Source organism: Cynocephalus volans, chromosome X (assembly GCF_027409185.1).
Source record: "Cynocephalus volans isolate mCynVol1 chromosome X, mCynVol1.pri, whole genome shotgun sequence".
NCBI lineage: Eukaryota > Metazoa > Chordata > Mammalia > Dermoptera > Cynocephalidae > Cynocephalus > Cynocephalus volans.
The window spans coordinates 10,347,842-10,371,553 of record NC_084478.1 but is presented as its reverse complement, the minus strand read 5'-3'; the positions used below and the strand labels follow the sequence as shown (position 1 = coordinate 10,371,553).

Below are 23,712 nucleotides of genomic sequence, written 5' to 3'. Positions count from 1 at the left end.
GCTCACCTGTTTTCCAGTTTTCCATAGGAAGTTAGAGTATATGTCCTTGCAGGTGCCTTGAGGCCTTGTAAATGGTTGCATTGATGGGATTTTAAACTTGAAGAAATGCCTGAAACAGTTTCAGTGGCCACATCTTCCTGCATCTGTGTTCAGGGTAGCCAAGAGTGCAGGATGGAAGAAAAGGGAGAAAGCGCAGGAAGCAGAGGCACAGAATTAGCTCCTCCCAGAGCTCCCGTTTGCTTCTCATCTCGAACTCCTGCTTAAAATGTTAAACTCACCTGCTCCTCCAGAGGAAGCGTGAAGAATAGAAACTAAAGAGTGGGCATGAGGAAGCTTCACCAATACGGAGAGGATATACCAAAAGCTTTGCATACCTGCTGTGAGCACGCAAACGAGAAAAGCAGAGGCCGGGAAGGAAATCACGGGTGCAAGGCCCTGCAGCGAGCCCTGCAGGTCGTGATTGTGAGTGGCCTCACATGGCACAAGACATAGGGGTGACCTGCAAGGCGACCCCTGTGGGTCAGGGCATGTCCATTTCCTGCAGAACACAGAATGGGCCTGGGGTTGGAACACCTGGGCTGCCAGGCGTGCTGGCTTAACTGGACACAGAAGGGTAGTAAAGCATGACAGCTCCCTCCAGGCAGAGTAGGGTGGCCAGGCCCCAGGCCATGATGTGGTACAGCAGGATGGTGCTGGAGAGGAAAATGCAGGCAGCAACAGCATAGGGGGACAAAAAAGTCCCCTGTGAGACCACCAGACTGCTTCCATGCCCTGGAAAGGTCAGGGAAGTACACACACAGCAAAACCCTTCTACAGAGAGTGTTCTTATGTTGCTACTGAGGTTGTGGATTGTTGTTTTTTGGTTTTTCTCAATTAAGGTGAAATGCATGAAACAATTCAGTGGCACTTAGTACATTTGCAATGTCATGCAACCACCTCTGCCTAGTTCCAATGCATTTTCATCCCCCCCAAAGGAGACCCCATACCATTAAACAGTCACTTCCCATCCCCCCACCCCCAACCCCTGGCAACTGCTGCTTCCTGCTACTTTCCATCTCTGTGAATTTGCCCATTCTGGACATTTTATATAGATGGGATCATTAAGTATGTGGCCTTTTGTGTCTGGCTTCTTTCACTTAGCATAATATTTTTGAGGTTCATCCATGTGACACAATGTGTCAGAACTTCATTCCTTTTTATTGGTGAATAATATTATGCTATATGGTTATATCATATTTTGTTTATTCATTCATTCGTCAATGGATATGTAGTTTGTTCCACCTGTTAGCTATTGCGAATGGTGCTGCGATGAACATGCATGTGCAAGTGTTTCTCTGAGTCATTGCTTTCTTTTCTTTTGGGTTTACATATAGGAGTGGAGTTGCTGGGTCAGATGGTATTTCTACATTTAACTTTTTGAGGAAAAACCAAACTACTTCCTGCAGCAAATGTACCGTTTTACATTCCCACAAGCAATGTACAAAGATTCCAGTTCCTCCATATCTTTGTCAACACTTGCTATTTTCCACTTTTGATTTTAGCCAGCCTGGGGGACTGGCTGCTAATTTTGAGTCTTGATCTAAATGGGACCCACTTTCAATAAAACCATGGAATAGACAATTCCATCTCTAGTACCCTCTGAACAAATTTTTCAGTTCCCATCTACTATATACTGAATGTTTGTGTCCCCTCTCACACATAAATTCCTATGTTGAAATTCTAACCCCCAAGTTGATGGTGTTAGGAGGTGGAACCTTTGGGTGGAAATGAGGTCATGAGGGTGGAGCCCTCATGAATGAGATTAATGCCCTTATAAAAGAGAACCCAGAGAGCTCCCTCATCCCTTCCACCATGTGAGGACACAGTGAGAAGGCACCATCTGTGAACCAGGAAGTGTGCCCTTATCAGACACCAAATCTTCTGGCACCTTGATCTTAAACATCTAGCCTCCAGAACTGTGAGCAATAAATGTCTGTTGTTTATAAGCCACCCAGTCTGTGGAACTTTGTTAGAGCAGCCCAAATTAGCTAAGACAATATCTCAGAGTCCTGGTACCTGTGCCTTGCTCCTCTCAACCCTCCAGGCCCACTCAGCCTCCCTCTTATCCACAGCCTGCTAGCCTAATCCCAGGAAGATGCCCTGAGGCCAAAACACCTGGTGATTACTAGCAGCATGATCTGGGCCGAACCCTCTTCTCAGATCCTTGGGATGCTCTTAGCCACAGGAAAGATAAAACTCTCAATGGCCTGCCTGTGCCACTATAGTCAGGGCCAGTGGACATCAGGCCATGCAGCTGTCCGAGAACTGTAAACCAAATAAACTTCTGTTCTTAATAAATTACCCAGTCTCAGGTATTCTGTTACAGTAACACAAAAATGGACTAATGCAGAAAATTGGTACCAAGGAGTGGGGTGTTGCTATACATTAGCTAAAAATGTAGAAGCGCCTTTGGAACTGGGCAATGGGCAAAGGTTGGAGGAGATTGGAGGAACTAAAAGAAGACCAGAAGATGAGGGAAAGTTTGGAACATTTTAGAGATTGGTTAAATGGTTGTGACCAGAATGTTGATAGAAATGTGGACAGTAAAATTCATGCTGATGATGAGGTCTCAGGTAGAAAAGAGGAACTTATCGGGAATTGGACAAAATACCACCTTTGCTACACCATAGTAAGGAACTTGGCTGCATTGTGTTCATGCCCTAGGACTTTGTGGAAGGTGGGACTGAAGAGCTGTGAACCAGAATGTTTGGCAGAAAAAATTTCTAAGCAGCAATGCATTCAGGAAGCTGCATAGTATTTGCAATAACCATAACTCAGCAGTTATGGCAGAAAAGGCATGATGTAAAGCCAGAATTTAAAAGAGAAGCAGAGCGTAAAGATTTAGAAAATTTGCAGCCTGGCCATGTGGTAGAGAAGCAGAGAGCAGGAGAAAAATGCAAGGGTGAAGCAGATAGACTGGTTGCTAAGGACATTAGCTTGGTGGTGAGGCAGCCAGGTGCTAACAGGCAAGACAATGGGAGAAAAGCCATGATGACATTTCAGAAATCTGGAAGGGCACCTCTCCCACCACACACCCCTGAGGCATAGGAGACCCAAGGTGTCCCAGAGAACAGACCTGGGGCACCACTTCCCTCAGGGACCCACTCCCTGCATCCCAGCTGCTCCAGCTGGAGCATCCCTGCCTCAAGCAGCCCCAAGTGCGGTTTGTGTAACACCTCTGGAGAACAGAAGGTGGAAACCTTTTTTTGAAGGTTAATTCTAGGTGCCAACTTGGTTAGATGAAGGAATGCTGAGAAACCTGGTAAAACTATCTTTTCAGGTGCGTCCATGAGGGTGTTTCCAGCAGAGATTACTATGAGAGTCTGAGTGGACCGGGTGGGAAAGACCCACCCTCAGTGTGGGTGGGAACCATCCAATCTGCTGGGGACCCAGAGAGAACAAAAGACAGAGGAAAGAGGTGAAGCTCTCTTGATCTGCTGGAGCTGGGATAAACTCTTCTCTCCTGTCTGTGGACATCAGAGCTTGAGACTCTTCAGCTTTAGGGATCCAGGACTTACACCAAGAATACCATCAGCTTCCCTGGTTTTGAGGCCTTTAGACTTGGAGTGAGCCACGCTACTGGAATGTAGCTTATAGACAGCCTATCGAGGGACTTTTCTTCATAGCCACGTGAGCTAATTCTCCTAATAAATCCCTCTCATATAACTATAATATATTCTATTGATTCTGTCTCTCTGGAGATCCCTGACTAATACACTTGGTGGCATCCACATCATGTTAAGTGTTCAGGCTGGCAGAACATGAGAGCTGTGGAGGTATGGCAGCCTCCACCCCAATTTCAGAGGATGTACAGAAAAGCCTGGGGCCCAGGCAGATACCTGCCACACATGTGGAGCCACTGCAGAGGCCATCTACTAGAGCAATGCCAAGCAGGAAAGTGGGATTGGAGCTCCCACAGAGACCCCCCCAACAGAGAAATGTCTAGGAGAGCCAACACAGCAGGGCTGCCACCAGGACCCCAGAGCTGTAGGGCAACTGGCAACATAGAACACCCACCTGGAAAAGCTGCAGGCACCAGTGCAGCTCAATGGGCTATGCCTTGCACAGCACTGGGAGTGTGGCTGCCCAGTGCTTTGGGGGCCCAGATGCTCCATTGTGCCCAAGATGCAGGACTTGGAGTCAAAGAAGATTATTTTGGAGCTTTAAGACTTATTGTCTATCCTGATGTGCTTTGGGCTTGTTTGGGGCCTGTTTCTCCTTTCTTCTGGCCTAGTCCTCCCTTTTGAAATGGGAATGTGTAGCCAGTGTCTGTTCCACTATTGTATCTTGGAAGTAGATAAATTTGGTTTTGATTTTTACAGGTTCATGGCTGGAAGTTTTGCCTTTGGTCTCAGATGAGACTTTGGACTTTGAAGTTGGTGCTGGAACAAGCTACGACTTTTGGGACTGCTGGGATGGAATAATTGTATTTGTATGTGACAGTGACATGAGTTTTGGGGGGCCAGGGGCAGAATGATAGTTTGGATGTCTTGCCCCCACCAAAACTCACATGGAAATCTGACCCCAATGTGGCAGTGTCGGGAGCTATTTGAGTCATGGGGTGGATCCCTCATGAATGGATTAATGCTCTCCCTGGGGCAGGGGGGATTAATGAGTGAGTTCTCACTCTATTAGTTCCCATGAGAGCTCGTTGCTTAAAAAGACCCTGGCACCTCCTCTCTCTCTCTCTCTCTTGCTTCCTCTTGCCATGTGATCTGCTTGTACCCACCAGCTGCCTGCTACTTTCAGCCATGAGTAGAAGGAGCCTGAGGCCCATGACAGATGCAGCTTTCCCAGAATCATAAGCCAAATAAACCCCAGTTCTTTATAAATCACCCAGTCTCGGGTATTCGGTTATAGCCACACAAAAACGGACTAACAGGCCCCCACTGCTTTCTATTACTTATGATATGAGGCTGGCCATTGAGTTTGAGGACAGTAAGGACAGGAAATTTGAGGACAGGATGTAGGAGGACAGGGAGTGTGAGGACAGGAAGTTTGAGGACAGGAAGTGTGAGAATAGTTGGAGGACAGGAAGTGCCAAGACAGGAAATGGGAGGACAGTTTGAGGACAGGAAGTTCAAGGACAGTTAGTGTGAGGACAGTTGGACTACCAGAAATATGAGATAGGAAGTTCAAGGACAGAAAGTTCGAAGACAGGAAGTATGAGACAGGAAGTTCAAGGACAGGAAGTGTAAGGACTGTTGGAGGACAGGAAGTATAAGACAGTAAGTTCAAGGACAGGAAGTGTGGGGACACGAAGTTTGAGGACTGGGAGTTTGCAGACATGAAGTGTGAGATCAGTTGGAGGAGGGAGTATGACAGGAAGTTCAAGGACAGGAAGTTCGAGGACAGGAATTGTGAGGACATGAAGTATTAGAACAGGAAGTTCCAGGACAGGGAGGAAGACAGGAAGTTTGAAGACAGTTAAGGAGACCCCAGCAATGGGGTCATCTTGTGCTCAGGAAGGTTGGAAATATTTGCTGGACCATCAGTATGGTCAGTCTAGGAACTTCATTTGGCTGCACATTATTTAGAGAAGAGGGGCCAATGATAGGAGAGTCTTCCTACACTCTTAACCTATACGCACAGCCTTCAGGTATGTGCAAAGGCAATGCTGAGTTCAAAGGAATGAAGCATTGACACATGAAACAATGTGAATGGACCTCAAAACATCATGCTGAGTGAAAGAAGCCAGACGCAGAAAACCACATATCACATCATTCCATTTATATGAAATGTCCAGAAGAGGCAAATGCATAGAGACAGAAAGTAGATTAGTGGTTGCCAGGGGATAGGGTATGGGGGGATGGAGAGTGACTGGTAATGGGTTCTGGGGTTGTGGAAATGTTCTAGGGTTGGTAGTTATACTAGTAAATATATTTTGTGAATGCAATAGACACCACTGAATCTTCCATTCTAAAGGGTGAATGTTATGGTATATGAATTATATCTCAATCAAAAGAATAACATAGAGTTGTGTCAGAGTGATGAATCTCACTCAATGTCCACTGGCTGAGTGTTTATTGAGCAAAGTTTCTGCCTGCTGTAGGCACTGGAAACACTAAGAGCAACACAAAGCCCTGCCCTCATGGGGTGACAATCTTGAGAGGGTGACATATAAGAAGCAATGTCCTTGCCCCTCTGGCTGGGGAGGGGGCAGCCACAGAAGCCCTGGCTTAGGTGAAGAAGATTTTACATGAAATCAAGTTCAGAGCTGTGATTAATCTAAGAGGTGAGCTGATGTTTATAAGTGAAAGTGGCCAAACACTTCGGATAGCCCCAATAAGGGCCCCTAAAGACGTCCACGTCCTCATCTCCAGAGCCTGTGAATATGTTCTGTTACATGGCAAAAGAGACTTTGCAGATGTGATGAAGTTAAGGATTTTTGAGATGGAGAGATCAACCTGGATTATTCGTGTGGGCCCAATGTCACCTGATGAGTCCACAAAAGCAGAGAGGCTTTACCAACTGCACAGAACGAGAGAGAATGGAAGTGTGAAGACTTGACCCAGCATTGCTGGCTTCGAAGACAGAGGAAGAGGCCACAGCCAAGGAATGGGGGCAGGTTCTAGAAGCTGGGAGCATGGTGTGGCTGGAGCAGGGAGAATGAATGAAGGAGGATAGAGGGAGGACTTGTGGTGAGGTCCCTGTGGGTCACAGGATGGTGTTGGCTTTTGTCTAAGTATATTGAGAATGCACTGGAAGACTCATCATTTTTTTCAAAAAAAGTACTGCAATAAAGAACAGTCTTAAAGTTTACAAAACACAGAATATGAAGGCTGGGTGGCTGGCTCAGTTGGTTAGAGCACAGCCTTGTGACACCAAGGTCAGGGGTTCAGATGCCTGCACCTGCCAACCACCAAAAAAACAAAACAAAACAGAATCTGAAGAAAAATTCAGTAAGAAAGTGGGGAGGTAGCTTTGGGAAGAAATCAGCCGGTGGCCGTGACTCCAAGTTTTGGGGGAGATGACAGAAAGGGAAGAAAAGGGAAGATTCTTGTTTTTGTCTGGTCTCTGTTTACCGCCTGAATCTCCGACATGGAAGTGAATCCAGTTGGGTCTGGAGCTAAACTTGCCCTAAATCTGGGGCTTCCCAGAAGAAGGACATGAACCAGGGGCCCTGTCCTTGGGCCCTGCATCCCCCAGGGAGACCTAAGGCCACATCAGTGCTGGCTTCACCTGATAAGTAAGGAGCTCCTATCCCCACTCCTTCCCAAAGCCACCTCTACCTAACATGCAAGTGCAACCATCTGAATGCTCAGTCCAAACAGGAAGGAGTCCAGACTCGAGAGACCGGTGGTTATTAGATCATCCATGAGAGCAGGGGTTCCCTTTCTTCCTTCCCCACCTCCCCAGTCCCCATTCCCTGCATAGTTAACATTCCTGGACAGTCCGTATCACTCCTCTTTGTGCTTCATTACACCCCACCCTGTTTCCCCACAGGATCTGAGGCACCGCCTTGCACAAGCAGCTGGGAAGAGGGAGCGTAGCACAGGCAGAGCTGACTGACTGGTCCAGCACGGCCTTCGCTTGGCCTCTTCTGTCTGATGGGACCCCGGGGGGCTAGGGCTCCATCAAACGTGCCGGCCATCATTCCTAATTCCACCAGACTCCGGGAAAGTAGCGTGACCCCCATCTCATTGGGATTTTAACTCAGAAAGATAAGCTGTGTAGACACAGGGTGCAGTCAGGGATCTGAGTGGGATGGGATGCCCTTCTATAATGAGATGAGAGGGAAGAGACACGGAATTGCACACAGGGGAATGAGCTTCAAAAGGAGAAATATTTTGTAGCTAGCTGTCTGGGCGGCCATAAGGGACCGACTCCAACATATTTTGCCTCCCACATTGGAAGCAGTGCCAGGAGGAGCCCTTCCTTGGCCTTCCTGTGGCTGGGAGCATGTCGGGTGTGTCTGAGCAATGCGGGGTCCTGCCCAGGAGGCGCAGATACCCAGTGGAGTGGCTTTCAGCAAAGGGCTGGAGCACTAAGAGTGCACAGTCTCTCATTCCAGACCCTACCCTTGGGCTGCACGACAATTGTGGGCTGAGGTGGGACAGCGGGCAGGCCTGAGGCCAATCAGCTCTGGGGCTGGAGCTCACCAAAGCCCGGTCAATGGTACCCTACCCCCAAACAGGCATGCAGGATAGGGCTCAGGTGCGGCCCAGTTATGCAGCGGCAGCCACACCAATAACTTAGGCATCCAGCACTGAGCTTCAAGTGCTTCAAGAGCAACTTGAGGAGTCAGCACCATGCCAGAAGACATCAAGACCAAAATCAAGAATTACAAGATTGCTCCTTTTGACAGCCACTTCCCCATCCAGAACCAGACCAGAACTACCTGGACTTCCACCACTGCAAGAAGGCAATGACCACTAAAAAAGCAATGTTTCTGTGTGTGAGTGGTACCACCGTGTGTACATGTCCGTCTACACCATAGCTTGAGTCTCAGCTTGGGAAGACTATTGGGCTGAAATCACATTTCCTGAGAAGATCTGATCTGGCTGCACCTCACCTCTCCTCTGTCTTCTGTACTTCTCCTGGTGTGTGGTAAAAGGAGACTTACCCTGGGACCCTGAAGCATGACTTAACTAATAATAAAAACACATTGGAAACCTGTGAAAATAAATAAATAATAACTGAGGCTTCTGAAATACCCAAGGGGTGAGAGTCTGAGCTCCAACCCAGCTCCAAGCATCCAGGCCCCAGCTGAAGACCACAGTTCCTTCGTCCAACCCCTGGACAGCTTCCACGTCCAAGTGAGTGAAAGTCCTCCCTAGACCCTCTTTATTCTCACACTGTCATTTTCCTAGAGCAAGTAGTGACTTCAATTCAAGTCACTTTTCAAAGATCCCAAGCACCTTCTGTTATTGTTTAACACCTGTATATCCCACAACCTGAAACCAGAGTAGCAGTTTAAATTTTAATTTTATATCTCCCTTAATGACATTTGTTAAGATTTGGATTACAAGAACCAATACTCCTGTGCCAAAGAAAATAGCTAAGTACTGAAAGGATCTAGAAGAGAGTGTGGAGTTTAATCCAGACATACCTACAAATTGCAGCCCCTACCCTGGAATTCAGCAGGACACTACCGTCCCCACCAGCTGCGGTCTCTCAACAGCCACCTGCAGAATGAACCCCATCCCAGGCAAGCTGGCTCCTACAGAGAAGCTACGGAGGCTTCTGATCCCACACTCTCAGCTGTGGCTCAAACCATCCAGGGAGATCCTCTTAGAGACCCCACACCCAGGCTCCAGGAAGTACAACTTCCACCAGGTAGGGGTGAGGACTTGGTCTCCACAGCCACTGAGCAACTGTCTTGTTTCTCTGCTGTGTAGCGTGTTCCTCTTTGATGGGAGAGCCTACGTCACTCGCAACAGACAGTCATCCTAGTACTGGAAACCTGCCCTTGCTCTTGCCCCTCGGAGGCAAGATGTCTGGATGTCTCACCTTGAATGTGCACCTTCTGCATGATGGTGGGTCCTCAGAAGCGAGGCTCTGCCCAGTATCCTTTAGTCTCTGGCACCCAGCATCCTGCCTACCTGAACACTGAGCTGCAAAATGTATTTGCAAACACTCTCCTGGGTGTGAGGAGGGCTTCCTGATTGCCTCTCCTGTTTCTGCTCATCTGTCCTCTGGGTACAGACAGTGCCCACCCTGTCCCGTCTGGCCCCATCTCCCTTGCATCCCCATCATGGGTGAGGGTGAAGTAATGCATCCTCCTATGACAATAGGAGTAATGCACTTCTTCCAGCTGCTGCCAGCACTCCAAGGCTCTTCTTATCTCCATAACTGGTGGTCTATGAGACCTCTAGTTTTGTCGTAGCTCTGATCCCTCCAAATCTGATTGAGGGAATGGTTGGAGACACAGCATTGCATAGGCTGCAGGAACAAGGCCTTCCCATGCTGCTAGTTGCCTACCCAAAGCCATTCTCTCCTTTATCTTTATTAACTTGTCACACAGAGCAGTGACATGCTTGGCTAGCAGACTATGCTGCCTACCTCTTCCAGCAGCTAAGTGTGACCACATGTACTAGTCTGTTTTCTGTTGCTGATAACAAAATACCTGAAACATGGTAATTTATAAAGAAATGAAATGTATTTCTTACAGTTTGGAGGCTGGGAAGTCCAAGTCCAGGGGGCATATCTGGTGAGGACCTTCTCCTGGGTGGGAACTCTCTACAGAGTCCATGGCAATGCAGGAAATCACATGGCAAGAGCGCATCTAACATGCTCACTCACTCTCCTTATGAAGCCCCCAGTCTACTTCCTGACAACCCATTAAACTATTAACCCATTACTCCATGAATGAATGAACCCAGGCATGTGGGCACAGTCCTCACAATCCAATCACCTTTTAAAGGCCCCACCTCTCAAATGCCATATTGAGGATTAAGTTCCACATGAACTTTGGAGGGGACATTCAGATCATAGCACCACGAAACTAAGTTCTGGCCAAGAATATGTAAGTAGCGTTGTGTGAAACTTCCAGAGATGCTGCTTAAAACTGGCTCAGGGGAAATGGGCCCTTTCTGTATCACCCTCTTCCTCCTTCTTGCTGCTTGGAATGCAGGTGTGATGGGTGGGGCACCAGCAGCTATACTGGGCCATGACACCTTGAGGATGGAAGTCAAACAATAGGCTGGTGGAGCAGGGTGGTAAAAGAAGCCTGAGTTTCTGATGTCCATCAGAAGAACCCTGGATTGCCCACCTCTGGGCTCCGTTAGCATGAAAGAGAAGTTCTATCATGTTTAAGACACTATTATTTTATGTATTTTATGCAGCCAAAAAGAATCCTCACTGATGCACCTGGTTGGCTGCCTTTGGCTTTGACCATCTTCTCTGGAGGATTTTCACAGCCAGGCATATCTGTGTTCCATACAGATGTGTAAGAGTTTGGTAGATAAGTTAAGAAAAAAAAAAAAAAAAAGGAAGGAAAAAGCATAAAAAATGAAGTAAGCACTAAACCACAGGCCACGGTTAGAGCATGGTGCTGATAACATAAAGGTCCAGGATTTGATCCCTGTACCGGCCTGCTGCCAGGGAAAAAAAAGTGGAGGGGAGAGTGGAGGGGAGGGAAGGGAGGAGGGAGGGGAGAAAAAGCACCTCATGGCCCAGTCAAGTGGACACAAAATTAGCCAACATACTGCCTGACTTTATAAGCAGTCACTCTTTGTTTCTGCTCCTGGTTCTGCTCGCAGTGTTGGGGTGGAGCAGCAGTGTCACAGCAGGGCTCCCTGAAACGCCCACCCCAGACCCTATAGGCTGAGAAGCATTGTATTAGATCCCACAGAAGGGGAAGGTTCGGGGTGCAGGCATCTAGAGAAACTGATTTTATGATATTGATGCAAAGAGCCGTCTGAATAGTGTTTGCCTTGCCTCACCTCATAATCAATAGGGAATTTTTTTATCACTTGAGAGGTGATGAATCCTACGCCAGCCACCAGGCCGCTTTCACGCTTGCTCTGCGTAATAAGCACATTGAAGAGCCTGGTTCTGTTTGTGACTCAGCTTAAAGCTGTGTCGTTGTGATGTTTAGTCTGAGCTCCCTGGCACAGAAGTAGAAAGGGACAAAAAGCCAGCTGCAGGCCAACCATACTGAAGGCAGAGTGTGATTTTTGCCTTCATTTCCTATGCATCTCCCCTGCCCAGTGTCCCTAGCCAGGACTGGCTACATAATTTGTGGACAACGTTTTGCAGTACCGAATGAAAATGCAGGACCACTTGTTCAAAAACTCTGAAGAATTTCAAGATGGCGACTGTAGAGCAATAACATAAGTGCAGGCCCTTTGGACCATGGGGCCCTGTGTGACTGCAGAGGTGGAAGCCCGTGAAGACAGCCCTGTCTATACCTTTGACTTCTAGTCATTGTGTCCTTTGAAAATTCCAAAAGGACAGCAATTTTCAGCAGCAGCAGAGGGGATCCTTTGGGGGAAATGATCTCTGCAAATCAAACCACGTGTTGCCCAAGCCTTCTCTGGCAGCCCAGTTATCTCCCCAGGGTCAGCATAACCCTGCTGATGGAGAGAACCTCCACTTCCCCTGACTGCCCGGGTTCCCTGGTGTTGGGGGTTACATTGTGCCCCAACCAAAAATATATGTTGAGGTCTTAACCCCTGTTGATATGGCTTTATTTAGAAATAAGGTCGTTACAGGTTTAATTAGTTAAGATAATGTTACACTGGAGGAGGGTGGGCCCTTAACCCAATGTGGCTGGTGTCCATATAGGAAGGAGAGAAGAGACACAGACACCCAGGGAGAAGACCGTGTGAAAATGAAGGCAGAGATTGGAGTGACGTGGCCACAAACCAAGGAATGCCAAGGATTGCTGGCAACCGCCAGAAGCTAAGACAAGGGCAAGGAACAGATTCTCCCCTAGAGCCTTCAGAGAGAGCGTGGTCCTGCTGACACCTTGGTTTCAGACTTCTGACCTCTAGAGCTATGAGAGAATGCATCTGTGTTGTTTCAAGCCCCCCAGTTTGTGGTACTTTGTTACGGTGGCCCGAGGAAACTCAGACATCTGGCAACTTGCTCTCAGGGTCCTGCTACTGCTTCAGTGGGGGCTAGAGTCTACAGCACTCTGTTCACAGAGTCCCAGTCAGTGCCAGGAAATCCCACAAAGCAGATGCCCACCACGGCAGCCCCCAGAAATCTCGCCAAACCTATAGGCCCCATGTATGGCACACTTCACTCCATGAGTGTGTTACATAGACTGTAACAGCCAACAAGCAGTATAGACCAGACAAACCAGCAATGTTCGTATTTGCCATGTGCTGATTTGCCTTGGATTCCTGCCTACCTAGTCTGTATGAGATGAGGGAAGTATCTCTTTATAGAAACATTCCAGATCATTTTATTTTGTTTATTCATTTTTCCAATACTAGAAAACTGAAATTTGTTTGCTTCAATTTCTTTTTTCTTTCTTTCTTTCTTTTTTTTGCAGTATATACTCACATTTGAATAATCAAGTCTAGATATTTTAAAGGAGTGATGGGATTAGGATTAAAATAAAGGAATAGAACTTCCAAGGATTGACTGGATTTCAGCTTTGAGCATCAATGTCTGCCAACATCACAAAAGAGGGATGGCCAGACCTGATGTGGTTCCACGGACAGACACACCACTTGTGATGCAGTCTTGCGAAAAAGTCCAACCTGAATGGGATCAAAACCTGTGAACCTGATTACCAGCTTCCAGGAAATACAGACAACAGCGGTCCTCACGGTCCCCAAAGCTGACAACATCTACTATCTGACCCTTTGCAGAAAACATTTGCTGACTCCTGGGCTGGATCAGAACTTGAAAACCAATTTCTCAGAGACGCTTTTCCTCACCAGGTGTTTACGGACTGAATGTTTGTGTCACTCCAAAATTCATATATTTACATCCTGTCCCTTAATGTGGTGTTATTAGCAGGTGAGATCTTTTGGGGGTAATTAGGTCAGGAGGGTAGAGCCATTAATGAATGGAATTAGTGCTCATATAAGAAGGAGGCAGAGAGCTAGCTTGCTCTTTTTCTGCCACGTGAGGATACAGCAGGAAGTTGGCAGTGTGTAACCCGGAAGAGGGCCCTCACCAGAACCTGACCATGCTGTCACCCTGGTCTCAGACTTACAGCCTCCAGAACTGTGAGAGACACATGTCAGGTTGTTTATAAGTTACCCAGTCTATGGTACTTTATTATAGCAGCCCAAATGGACAAAGACACCAGGATTTGTCTGTTGCTATCTCTCATAGTACCACACCATTTCCCTTAATAGCCCCCACCAAGTTTGTATTTGTGCTTATTTGTGTGATTTTGCCTCCCAGGGACATTTGGCAATGTCTGGAGACATTTTTGATTGTCAAGACTAGGTATGGGGGAGGGGCGGTACTACTGGAATCCAGTGGGCAGAGGCCACTGATTGTAGGCTGCTAAACCTCGTACCGAGTGCTGGATGACAAGACTTATCCGGCCCAATATGTCAACAGTATTGAGCCTGAGAAACCCTGGGCAAGATTCAACAGACGGAAAAAAATCATGTTTTATTCTCCATTGTATATCTGCAAAGAGCAGATAATCAAGATATATTTGCTGAATGAATAAGGTATTATCTTGTTAATCGTATACATCACATCTTCCTGTCAATCAAATAACCTCCAAATCCGTGACCACAGCTCAGACAAAGCCATGTGAGATAGCCAAAATTAAGTGTTATTTGGAATATCCAAAAAGAAAATTACGTTCGTGATGACATCACAAAAAGAGAGACACCAGACATGATGTGCCTGTAGAGAAAAAACGCCACCACTTCTGAGGCAAGCCTGCCCTTAACCTCAAATCTAATCAAAGCCTCCAGAAAGATTGCATGGATTCCAAAGGTCATTATGAGCAGATAGAAAGGACATTTACCTACCACAAGATTCCTTTAAGTGCAAAGGTCTTTAGAGCTAGAGGAAAAAGTACATATCTTGAGAGCCAAATAAATGCAAAATCCCATCAAGTGATCAATGACGTTAGCCCTATAAATGCCCTTGTGTGCCTAGAAGAATCAATAATGTGTAAGGGTCAGGGGCCTGGAACCACCTCCCATGAATCATGGCATCATGGATAGAGCAATTATTAATAGGGCTCAAGTATCCCATTAGGGTGACTGTCAAGAACCTAGACAGGGTCTGGCCCAAATCTTGTGTGTGCCCACAGGCTCGGTTACTGGGATGGTAACTATCATCCGGAATAGGGGCGAATCTCAGCTCTAGGAGGATTTAGGAAAAGTATAGAAATATTCAAGAGAATCAAAACCATAGGATTCAAATTTGGGGTGCAGAAGGAAAATGTGTATGATTGATATTTAATGCATTTCTAAAGTTTTAAAGAATTTCTGAGCTTTGGGAGTCACTGTAAAATGTATAAGTGAGTAATTTAAACTTATGATTTTAGTTGAAAACATTCTATAGGCAGTATTGGAACACATAAAGGAACTTAAGTTTCACTATGTAAATTCAATTCATTTGATTTAAAAGAGTTATTTGTGTACATGAGAATGTATCTGTTAACAGACACAACTGAAGTGATGAAAAAAGGAACAGAATGCAGTTTGCTAAAAGTTTTAAATGTACTGTAGAATGCATGGAGGTGTTTAATTAAGTTTGCAAACGGGATCAAGCATTTTCTGAAGGCTCCTTAAAAGTGGTTGCTATTATTTGCTAGACTTAAAATATAGTTAAAAAAGGAAAAGAATAACAAGGTTTCTAGGCAGAATTCTAAGGTTAAAGAAAAAGTAGGCATTGAACTTGTAACAGATAAACAGGCCATCAAATTTGTGAAACAGAATAAATCCTTTTTGTGCACACATACACACATGACACTCGAGGTACACAAACAACGCTTCTGAAGGGCTGTACAATGTCCAAATTAATTTGCTTACATAAAAAAACACAAATCCATCTTTGCAACCCTGTGTCAATAATATGATCAAATACCAATACTGTCTACCAGATAGATAAATTCTACTCAAACTCAGAAACCTTGCTCAGCTCTCCAACTGGAGCCTGCTTGGAGCCGGCAAGACCTGATATGATACAAGTTGCATTCTTCCTAAAGTGTTTGTGTTCCTGTTTTTGCATAATCTGAATCTAATTTTCTGCCTTTGCCACATTCTCTCCCACTTATACATTTGTGTGTGTGTGTGAGAGAGAGAGAGAAAGAGAGAGAGAGAGAGAAGGAGGGAGGGAGACAGGGAGACAGAGATTGGTTGTCATCTGAATAAATTACTTCATCAATAACCAACTGATCTCCGCTTCTTATAAAGGACCAAGGGGCTGGCCAGTTAGCTCACACAGTTAGAGCATGATGCTGATAACACCAAGCTCAAGGGTTCGGATCCCCGTACCTGCCAGCCACCAAACCAAAATAAAAACATAAAGGACCAACTTAACTCTATGCCAATTGAGCTAGGATGTGTTGTTGGCAGGTCCAAATAACCCTGTTTGCAGAGAGTATGTGCTTTGGAAGTTACTAAGCTTTGACCCGTTGAAGTCCACTGTGGTCTGATTGTGCCCAACAATAGCGTCCACAGAGCAGCACCATCAGCATCCACATTAGAAATATGGAGTCTCAGGGGAGTCTTGGGCCTCACCCAGACCTGTAGTTGTTTTTTTTTTTTTTTTTTCATTGCTTTTGTGACCGGTAAGGGGATCGTAACCCTTGGTGTGGTGTCGCCTGCACCACGCTCAGCCAGTGAGCACACCAGCCATTCCTATATAGGATCCGAACCTGCGGCCTCGGTGCTCCCAGCGCCGCTGCACTCCCAGGGCTGCACTCTCCCGAGTGAGCCAGAGGGTCGGCCCTGTTGTCTGTAGTTGATCAAAATGTCGTTGTGTGGCACATGACTGTATTTTAGGTGTTGCTTGTCATAGGGGTCCGTCACAACGACTCATTTCTATCACTGTAGTTTGAAAGCAGCCATAGCCAATATGTAAACAAATGTATATGATTGTGCTCTAAAAAACTGTCTTTATAAATGTTCAAATTAGAATTTCATAAAATTTTCACATCACAAAAATTTTATTCTTCTTTTATTTTTTTCTAACTAGTTAAGAATGTAAAAAATATTGTTTTCAGATTCTATTTCTTTGTCTAACTAAGTGATGATTTTTTTTAAAAAGTTTTCAAATGTTGGCAAGGGCACAGAAAAACAGGAATTCTCAGGGAATGTAAAGTGGTGCATTCTTTGGGGTTGGCAACATATATATTAAAAGTGTTCATACTCTTTGACCATTTCTAGGCATTTATCCAAAGAAAATAACCAGAGATATACATAAGATTAATGGGCAAGGAGAGTGATCATAGCACTATTTATAGTATTGAAAAATTGAAAACAGACTCCACTCCCAGTTGTAGCAACTGGCCAGAATGAGGTAATGTATCCCATGCCCCCCGTATTTCTCCAAACACATCCACATGTTGTATAAAATATAATACAAATATGGAATACACACACTAGCTGGAGAGAAGCATCACTTTCCTGGGTCAGAAGATGATTGTATCCCAACATAGACACTCACGGTTAGGGGCTGAGGTTTTAATACCCAGCATAGGAATGAAAGATATAACATTGACATCCCCCCGCCCCCACAAAAGCCCCCGAAACAGGAAGCTGGATGAAGCTGAGACCCCAGCATAAAGCTGGGACATGGACTCACTACCTTCTTCATGAATGGGATGACTAGTTAAACTTCTCATCTACACAGGAAAGTAGCAAAAAAGCTTGTTTCTTGTGGACACTCCAAGGGAGGGTGTGGGAAATAATCCTATGAGAAAACAAAATCTCAATCCTATGCAACATATTTGTGGAGTCTGAACACACACTATCCCTGCGGCATGGAAATTCCAACGTGGGAAATTAATGGAAAAACTGGCCCCATCCAGCCCCTGGTGTATCTGACAGAAACAAAGGCCATCTACACTACAGGGCTGTATTAGTCCATTTCTGTTGGTTATAACGGAATATCTGAAACTGGGTAATTTCTAAAGAATTTAAAGTTATTTCTTATGGTTTGGATGCTGGGAAGTCCAGGGTCCAGGAAAAACATCTGGTGAGGGCCTTCTACTTGGTGGTGACTCTTTACAGCAGTGCAGGGTGTCACATGGCAAGAATAAGCTGAGCAAGAGAGAGCTAATGTCCTCACTTGCCCTCCTTATAAAGCCATCAGAACCACACCCATCACTCCATAAACGGATCAGTCCATTCACTTGGGCACAGTCCTCATGATCTAATCACCTCTCAAAGGCACCTTTCTTCAACTACCATAATTGGATTTCCCACTCTCTTACCACTGTTACAATGGGGATCAAGTTTACAATAGGTGAACTTTGAGGGTCCACATTTGACCCATAGCAAGGGCTCTTCCATGACCCAGGTCATTTAGGGCTCCCACAAGAAGAAGAGTCCTGCTAAAATTGAGAAATTATCTACCATAATGGAGAGTTAGCAGACACAACACACTTGAGGATTAGTAGCCTGAGAAATTAAGATAATAAAACCATCTAAAAAGGACCATAAAATAAATGGTTTGAATTGATTCCAAACATGAAAGAAGGAATGGAAACCATAATAAAATAACAGGATACAACAACAAAACAATAGGGAGAAATTTAGCAAGGACAAAAGAGAACTTCTAGGGGAAAAGAGTATGTCACTGAAATAAATTCAATGAATGGGTTAAAGAGCTAAAGGGAAAATTTGTGAACTAGAAACATAGATTACGGAAAATTACCAAGAATGTACTGCAGAGGGATTAAAAAATGGGAAAGATGAAAGTTAAAGAGACTTAAAGGATAAACTGAGAAGTTCCAACGCATGTCTAATGAGTTCCAAAGGAAGGAACAGAGAGAATGTGGAAATGGCAATAGAGAAGAGATGGCAGCCGATGATTTTTTGAGTTGATGAAAGACATGAATTCTCAGATTAGATAAACAAAAACACATATGCACTTGTACATATCATATTAGAACTTCAGAACACGAAAATCAAGAGAAAAATTTAACAGCAACAGAGAGAAGAGAATCACCTACAGAAGAAAATGAAGTTGTTTGATAATAGGAATCACATAAGCAACAAAACAAAAGGAGAAAAACAGTGAAATAATATATTCTACCAGCTAAGGGAAATACCTGATCATTTAAAATTCTATACCCAGATAAATCGGCACTTAAAAATTTAAGGAGAAATGGGCAAAATCTATATTTAAAAAACTTAAAACAATACCAGAAGACTCAAAGAAGTCTGCAACAGATGGAAAAGCTTCAATAGGAAATCCTCAGATTAAACTACAAATTTTACAAAATATCAAACATGAGAAAATATTTTCTGCAATAGATGTGCTATCTTAACATTCGTGTGGAAAAAGAAATATGCAAAAGGGTCAGAAAACATTTTGAAAAAGAAGAGTAAGTGGGGGAAGGAGTACTCGGTTTGTGAGATATTAGAACACACTGTAAAACTAGCATAATCTAAAAAGTGTATCAGTCAAGCATTAATAAGCAGATGGACTAAGGAGAAATGGACTCAAATTTGTACATAGTATGAGGAATTGGTATGTGATAAAGTGGTAGTGCGAATGTATTTTCCACGTGGGGCACCCCAGCATCAAGCTAGAGACAAGGACAACACCCTAGGAGACAGAGGAGAAACAAGATGGCACCTGAATCCCTGAGTGACTGGAACCATGGAACCCATTGATCCGGAATGTCCCCTTTAGTCCCTTAGTGAGATCTGTACTGTAAATCACTGAATTTTTGGAATATCATTTCTAAAACAGGCTAGCCTTCACTCTACCTCACATAGATTCCTAACTCACTTCTCAGCTAAGTAAACTCTAAGCTGATCAACATTTAAATGCAAAAGAATGACGTATGGGAGATTTTTTTTGCATATTTATTTATTTATTTATTTAAACACTTATTTGTACATATTTCTGGGGTACAGTGTGCTGTTTCAATACACGCATATACTGCACAATGATTCACTTATGGTAGACAGCATAGTTTTGTACGCTTTAGTCGCCCATTTTTCCCTTCTTCCTCCACCCCCAATCCCCCTGCCTCTGGTAACCATTATTCTACTCTCTACTTCTATGAGAACCACTTTTTTTTTTTTTAACTCCACATGAGTGAGATCATGCAGTATTTATCTTTTTGTGCCTGACTTCACTTAACGTGATGGTTTCCAGTTCCATCCATGTTGCTGCAAATGATAGGATATCATTTTAAAAAATAGCTGAGTAGTAATCCATTGTGGGTATACCACAGGGTTTTTTTGTTTGTTTTTTATGCATTCCTTCGCTGATGGACATTCAGGTTGATTCCATCTCTGAGCATTGTGAATAGTGCTGTGATGAACATGGGAGTGTAGGTGTCTTTTTGATGTATTGATTTCATTCCCTTTGGGTATATACACGGTAGTGTGGAAGCTGGGTCCTGAAGCAGATGTATTTTCAGTTCTCTGAGGAACCTCCACACTGCTTTCCACAGTGGCTGTACCAATTTACACTCCCACCAACAATGTAGGAGACTTTTTTTTTCTCTGCATCCTTGCCAGCAGTTGTTATTTTCTGTCTTGTTGATAATAGCCGTCCTAACTGGTTGAAGATGATACCTCATTGTGGTTTTAATTTGCATTTCCCTGGTGATTAGTGATTGGGGCATTTTTTCATGTGCTTGTTGCCCATTTGTATATCTTCTTTTGGAAAATGTCTGTCCAGGTCCTTTGCCCATTTCTTAATTGGGTTATCTGGGTTTTTTGCTGTTGAGTTGTTTTAGTTCGTTATGTGTTCCAATTTGCAAACACTTTCTCCCATTCTTTAGGTTGTCTCCTCACTTTGTTGATTGTGTCCCTTGCTGTGCAGACGCTTTTTAGTTTGATTAGTCCCATTTATGTATTTTTTCTTTAGTTGCCTGTGCCTTTGTAGTCTTGTTTGAAAAAGTGCTGCCGGCTCTTTGGGAGATTTTTTAAAAGCTTTTTTGTATTAAAAAATTATTGTATATATTTAAGGTATACAACTTGATGATTTGATATACATTGTGAAATAATCACATGGTGATTGAAATTTCATACTGTGAAATAATCACAATCAAGCTAATTAAATATTCATCACCTCACATACTTTTTTTCTATGTGGTGAGAACACTCAGGATATACCCTCTTAGCAAATTTCAAGTGTACAGTACTGTATTGTTGCCATAGTCACTATGCTGTACATTAGATCTCCAGAACTTACTCATTTGGCATAACTGATACTGTGCACCCCCTGACCAACATCTCTCTATTTCTCCCTCCTCCCGGCCCTGGTAACTTCTATTCTCTTTGGTATCAGGGTGTTGCCGTCTTCATAAAAATGAGGTTGTTTCTGGCTATGTCCCCCCATCAAAGCTTAGCTCCTGTTAGTACAGTTCACTTCCAGGGCTCTGCTCAGTCCCGTGAAGTCAGAAATTGTGAAGGGGCTGAGGCTTTTCCCCACCTGCCAGCTAACAAGGTAGCCTGGCCCAGTGTCATGTTCATATCCAGAGTCTGGACCCTGGAGCCCTGGTCAGAGACACAGACTGTTTATTATTCACAGCAAAAAGCAGCAGCCCAAGCAACGTCTTGGGTTGGTACCCAACACCCCAGTCCCCACAGGCCATGCTGGGAGGGCCAGGCATTCACCTGCAGGAGCACGGGTTGCACCACTGGAGAGGAACCCCGAACTGAGCTTTTGTCAGGGCTACTAATGGCCAGCAGGTCCTTCCCTCCAGAGAGGACTCATTACCTGGAATGCCACTAAACCCCTCAGGGGCTGAGGAGAAAGGTCTCTAGGTTTGCAACATTGGAAGGCAAGCCAAATTCTCCCCGGGAGCGGAAGGAGCAGGCTTTAGAGGCTTGGAATGCCTCTGAAGAGGGAGATTGTCCCTATCTTAATTAGGTCCCTATGTCTAGCTCCGGAGGCTGGTTGTGCCTCGAGCAAAGCTCGGTAGTGCCTTTTGCTCCAAACACCGAGACCGTGCAGGAATGCTGACACATCCAGGGAGAATTGTCACCCCACACACTCCTTGCCACTTCAGGCCTGTGGTGCTGAGCACTGCCACTGTTGCCAGCCTTAGGTACCGAACCTGCCCATGCTTTTAGAAACAGTCCCTTTATTAAGCTCTCCTTAAATTACCTGGTTTGGGCATGCCACGTGCTTCCTGTAGAAACCCTATCTGAATCAAAATGTACAAAAAATGTACAGATCAATAAGAAAAACACAAAGAACCCAACGGGATGATAATCAAAGGCTTTGGAGAGGAAATTCACAAAAGACAAAACCTTGCTGGCCAGTGAGCACGAAAAGATGCTCAACCTCAAAGGTGCTTAAGCCACGTCTCCTACCACACAGTGGTGGCCAGGATGTGAGGAAGTGGGACTCTCGTTTACTACTGGCCGAATTGGAAAGCGGAGTGATGTGGGAGGACAACTCGGCCGTATCTCGTAGAACTGAGGAGCCTCATCCTTTTCCATCAGCCACTCCTGAGAATCCCAACGCCTCAGGCCTTCACATTCGGTTCTTCTCTAGGCGCGCCCCCTAGAGGAACGCGCCCGCACTGCTCCATCACAAGAGCACTGATCTCCAACTACTGGAAACGACCTGAATGCTTAGCAACTGGGGAATGTGTTAATAAATTATATTTATAAATTTACCTTAGAGCAGGTAAAATTAGCTAAATCTATATGATCATGGGTAAATCTCGAAATCATAATGTTAAGTGAATAAAGGATATACACTTATGATTACGTGTGGAATTTTAAAACTCAAAACAATACTCTATTGTTTATGGAACATATTTTTAGTTAAAGTCTGAGATCAAATATAGGAAGGATAAATACCATCTTCGTATTAGAGGTTACTTATGGAATGGAAGGATAGGAATTAGTTGAATAGAGGGACCCTTCAATTCTGCCTGTAAACCATGATTTCTTTAGAATATCTGAGGCAAAGATGGCAAAAAATTAACAAGTATCAATTTTGGGTAGTGATTAGTTGAGTGACTATAACATTTTTCTCTATATATTTTCTGTATGCGAAATCTTTTATAATTTAAAGACAGTTAAAACAGCCGAAAGTACTTATTTATATCAGTTAAACAAGTTACAGAGTGTCCAAGGATGGAACACCGTGCATCCTTTGCAGGTATCTCCCACCGCCCACCACTGCCCCCGCAGTATATTTTGCTTTTTCCCGCAGGATTTATACATATATTTTTCCCGCAGCTGGCCTGTATGGGTCTGAACCCTTGACCTTGGTGTTATAAGGCTGTGCTCTAAGCAGCTCAGCTAGCCAGCCAGCTCTCCATCACATATCTATAACCATGACGATCAATGTCAGATTGTTAACCTCGGCTATACCTGAGTAGTGCCACCATAGGTGATTTGTGTTTTTCTCCCATATACCAAGTTTACAATGAATATATAGTCATTTTACCAGAAAAATAAACAATGCAGTGAATCATTTGTGCAGTAACATGTCAAAATAAACATGTGAGCAATTAGCAGCAGTATTCAATTCCAGACCAAATACTCGGAAAGTATTTTTGCTACTATTTGATGTGCTTTTGCTGTCCCCTGGTGGAGAAATGGAAGAATGCTTTATGAATGTAGAGTAATTTATAAAATTCAGCAGTGTTCTTTAAAGATATTTATAACTATTATTTGTAAAAATGAATACATGCTCATCATTTAAAAAATTAGAAAATCCATGAAAATACAAAGAAACAACAGAACCACACAAATTTCACTTTACCATTAACTCAAGATTCTGAACTCCTGGGCAGGGTACAGCAGTTCTTTCAATATCAAGTCAGCCTTTTTTGTTTTGTTTTGTTGGCTGCTGGCTGGAAACTTCTCAGAACTGCTTTCGCTGTATCCCATAGGTTCTGGTATGTTGCGTTTTCATTTTCCTTGGTCTCCAGGAATTTTTAAATGTCCTCTTTAATTTCTTCTTTGACCCATTTGTTGTTTAAGAGCAAGCTGATTAAGTACCATGTATTTGTACAGTTTCCAGGGCACCTTTTGTTATTGATTTCTTGTTTTATTCCATTGTGGTTTGACAAAATAGATGGTATTATTTCAATTTTTTGTTTTCATTATTTATTTTAAAAAATTTGTTTTTTCCTTT

At 44.3% G+C, this 23,712-nt stretch overlaps 1 protein-coding gene and 1 pseudogene across 1 annotated transcript in view; one reads left to right on the top strand and one right to left on the bottom strand.

Moving 5' to 3' along the window:
- Positions 1-23,712, bottom strand: part of LOC134367154 (G-protein coupled receptor 143-like) — a 238,537-nt gene that overhangs the window by 26,826 nt on the left and 187,999 nt on the right. The gene's annotated exons all lie outside the window — the stretch shown is intronic.
- On the top strand, positions 8,292-8,538 carry LOC134367740 (cytochrome c oxidase subunit 6B1-like; annotated as a pseudogene).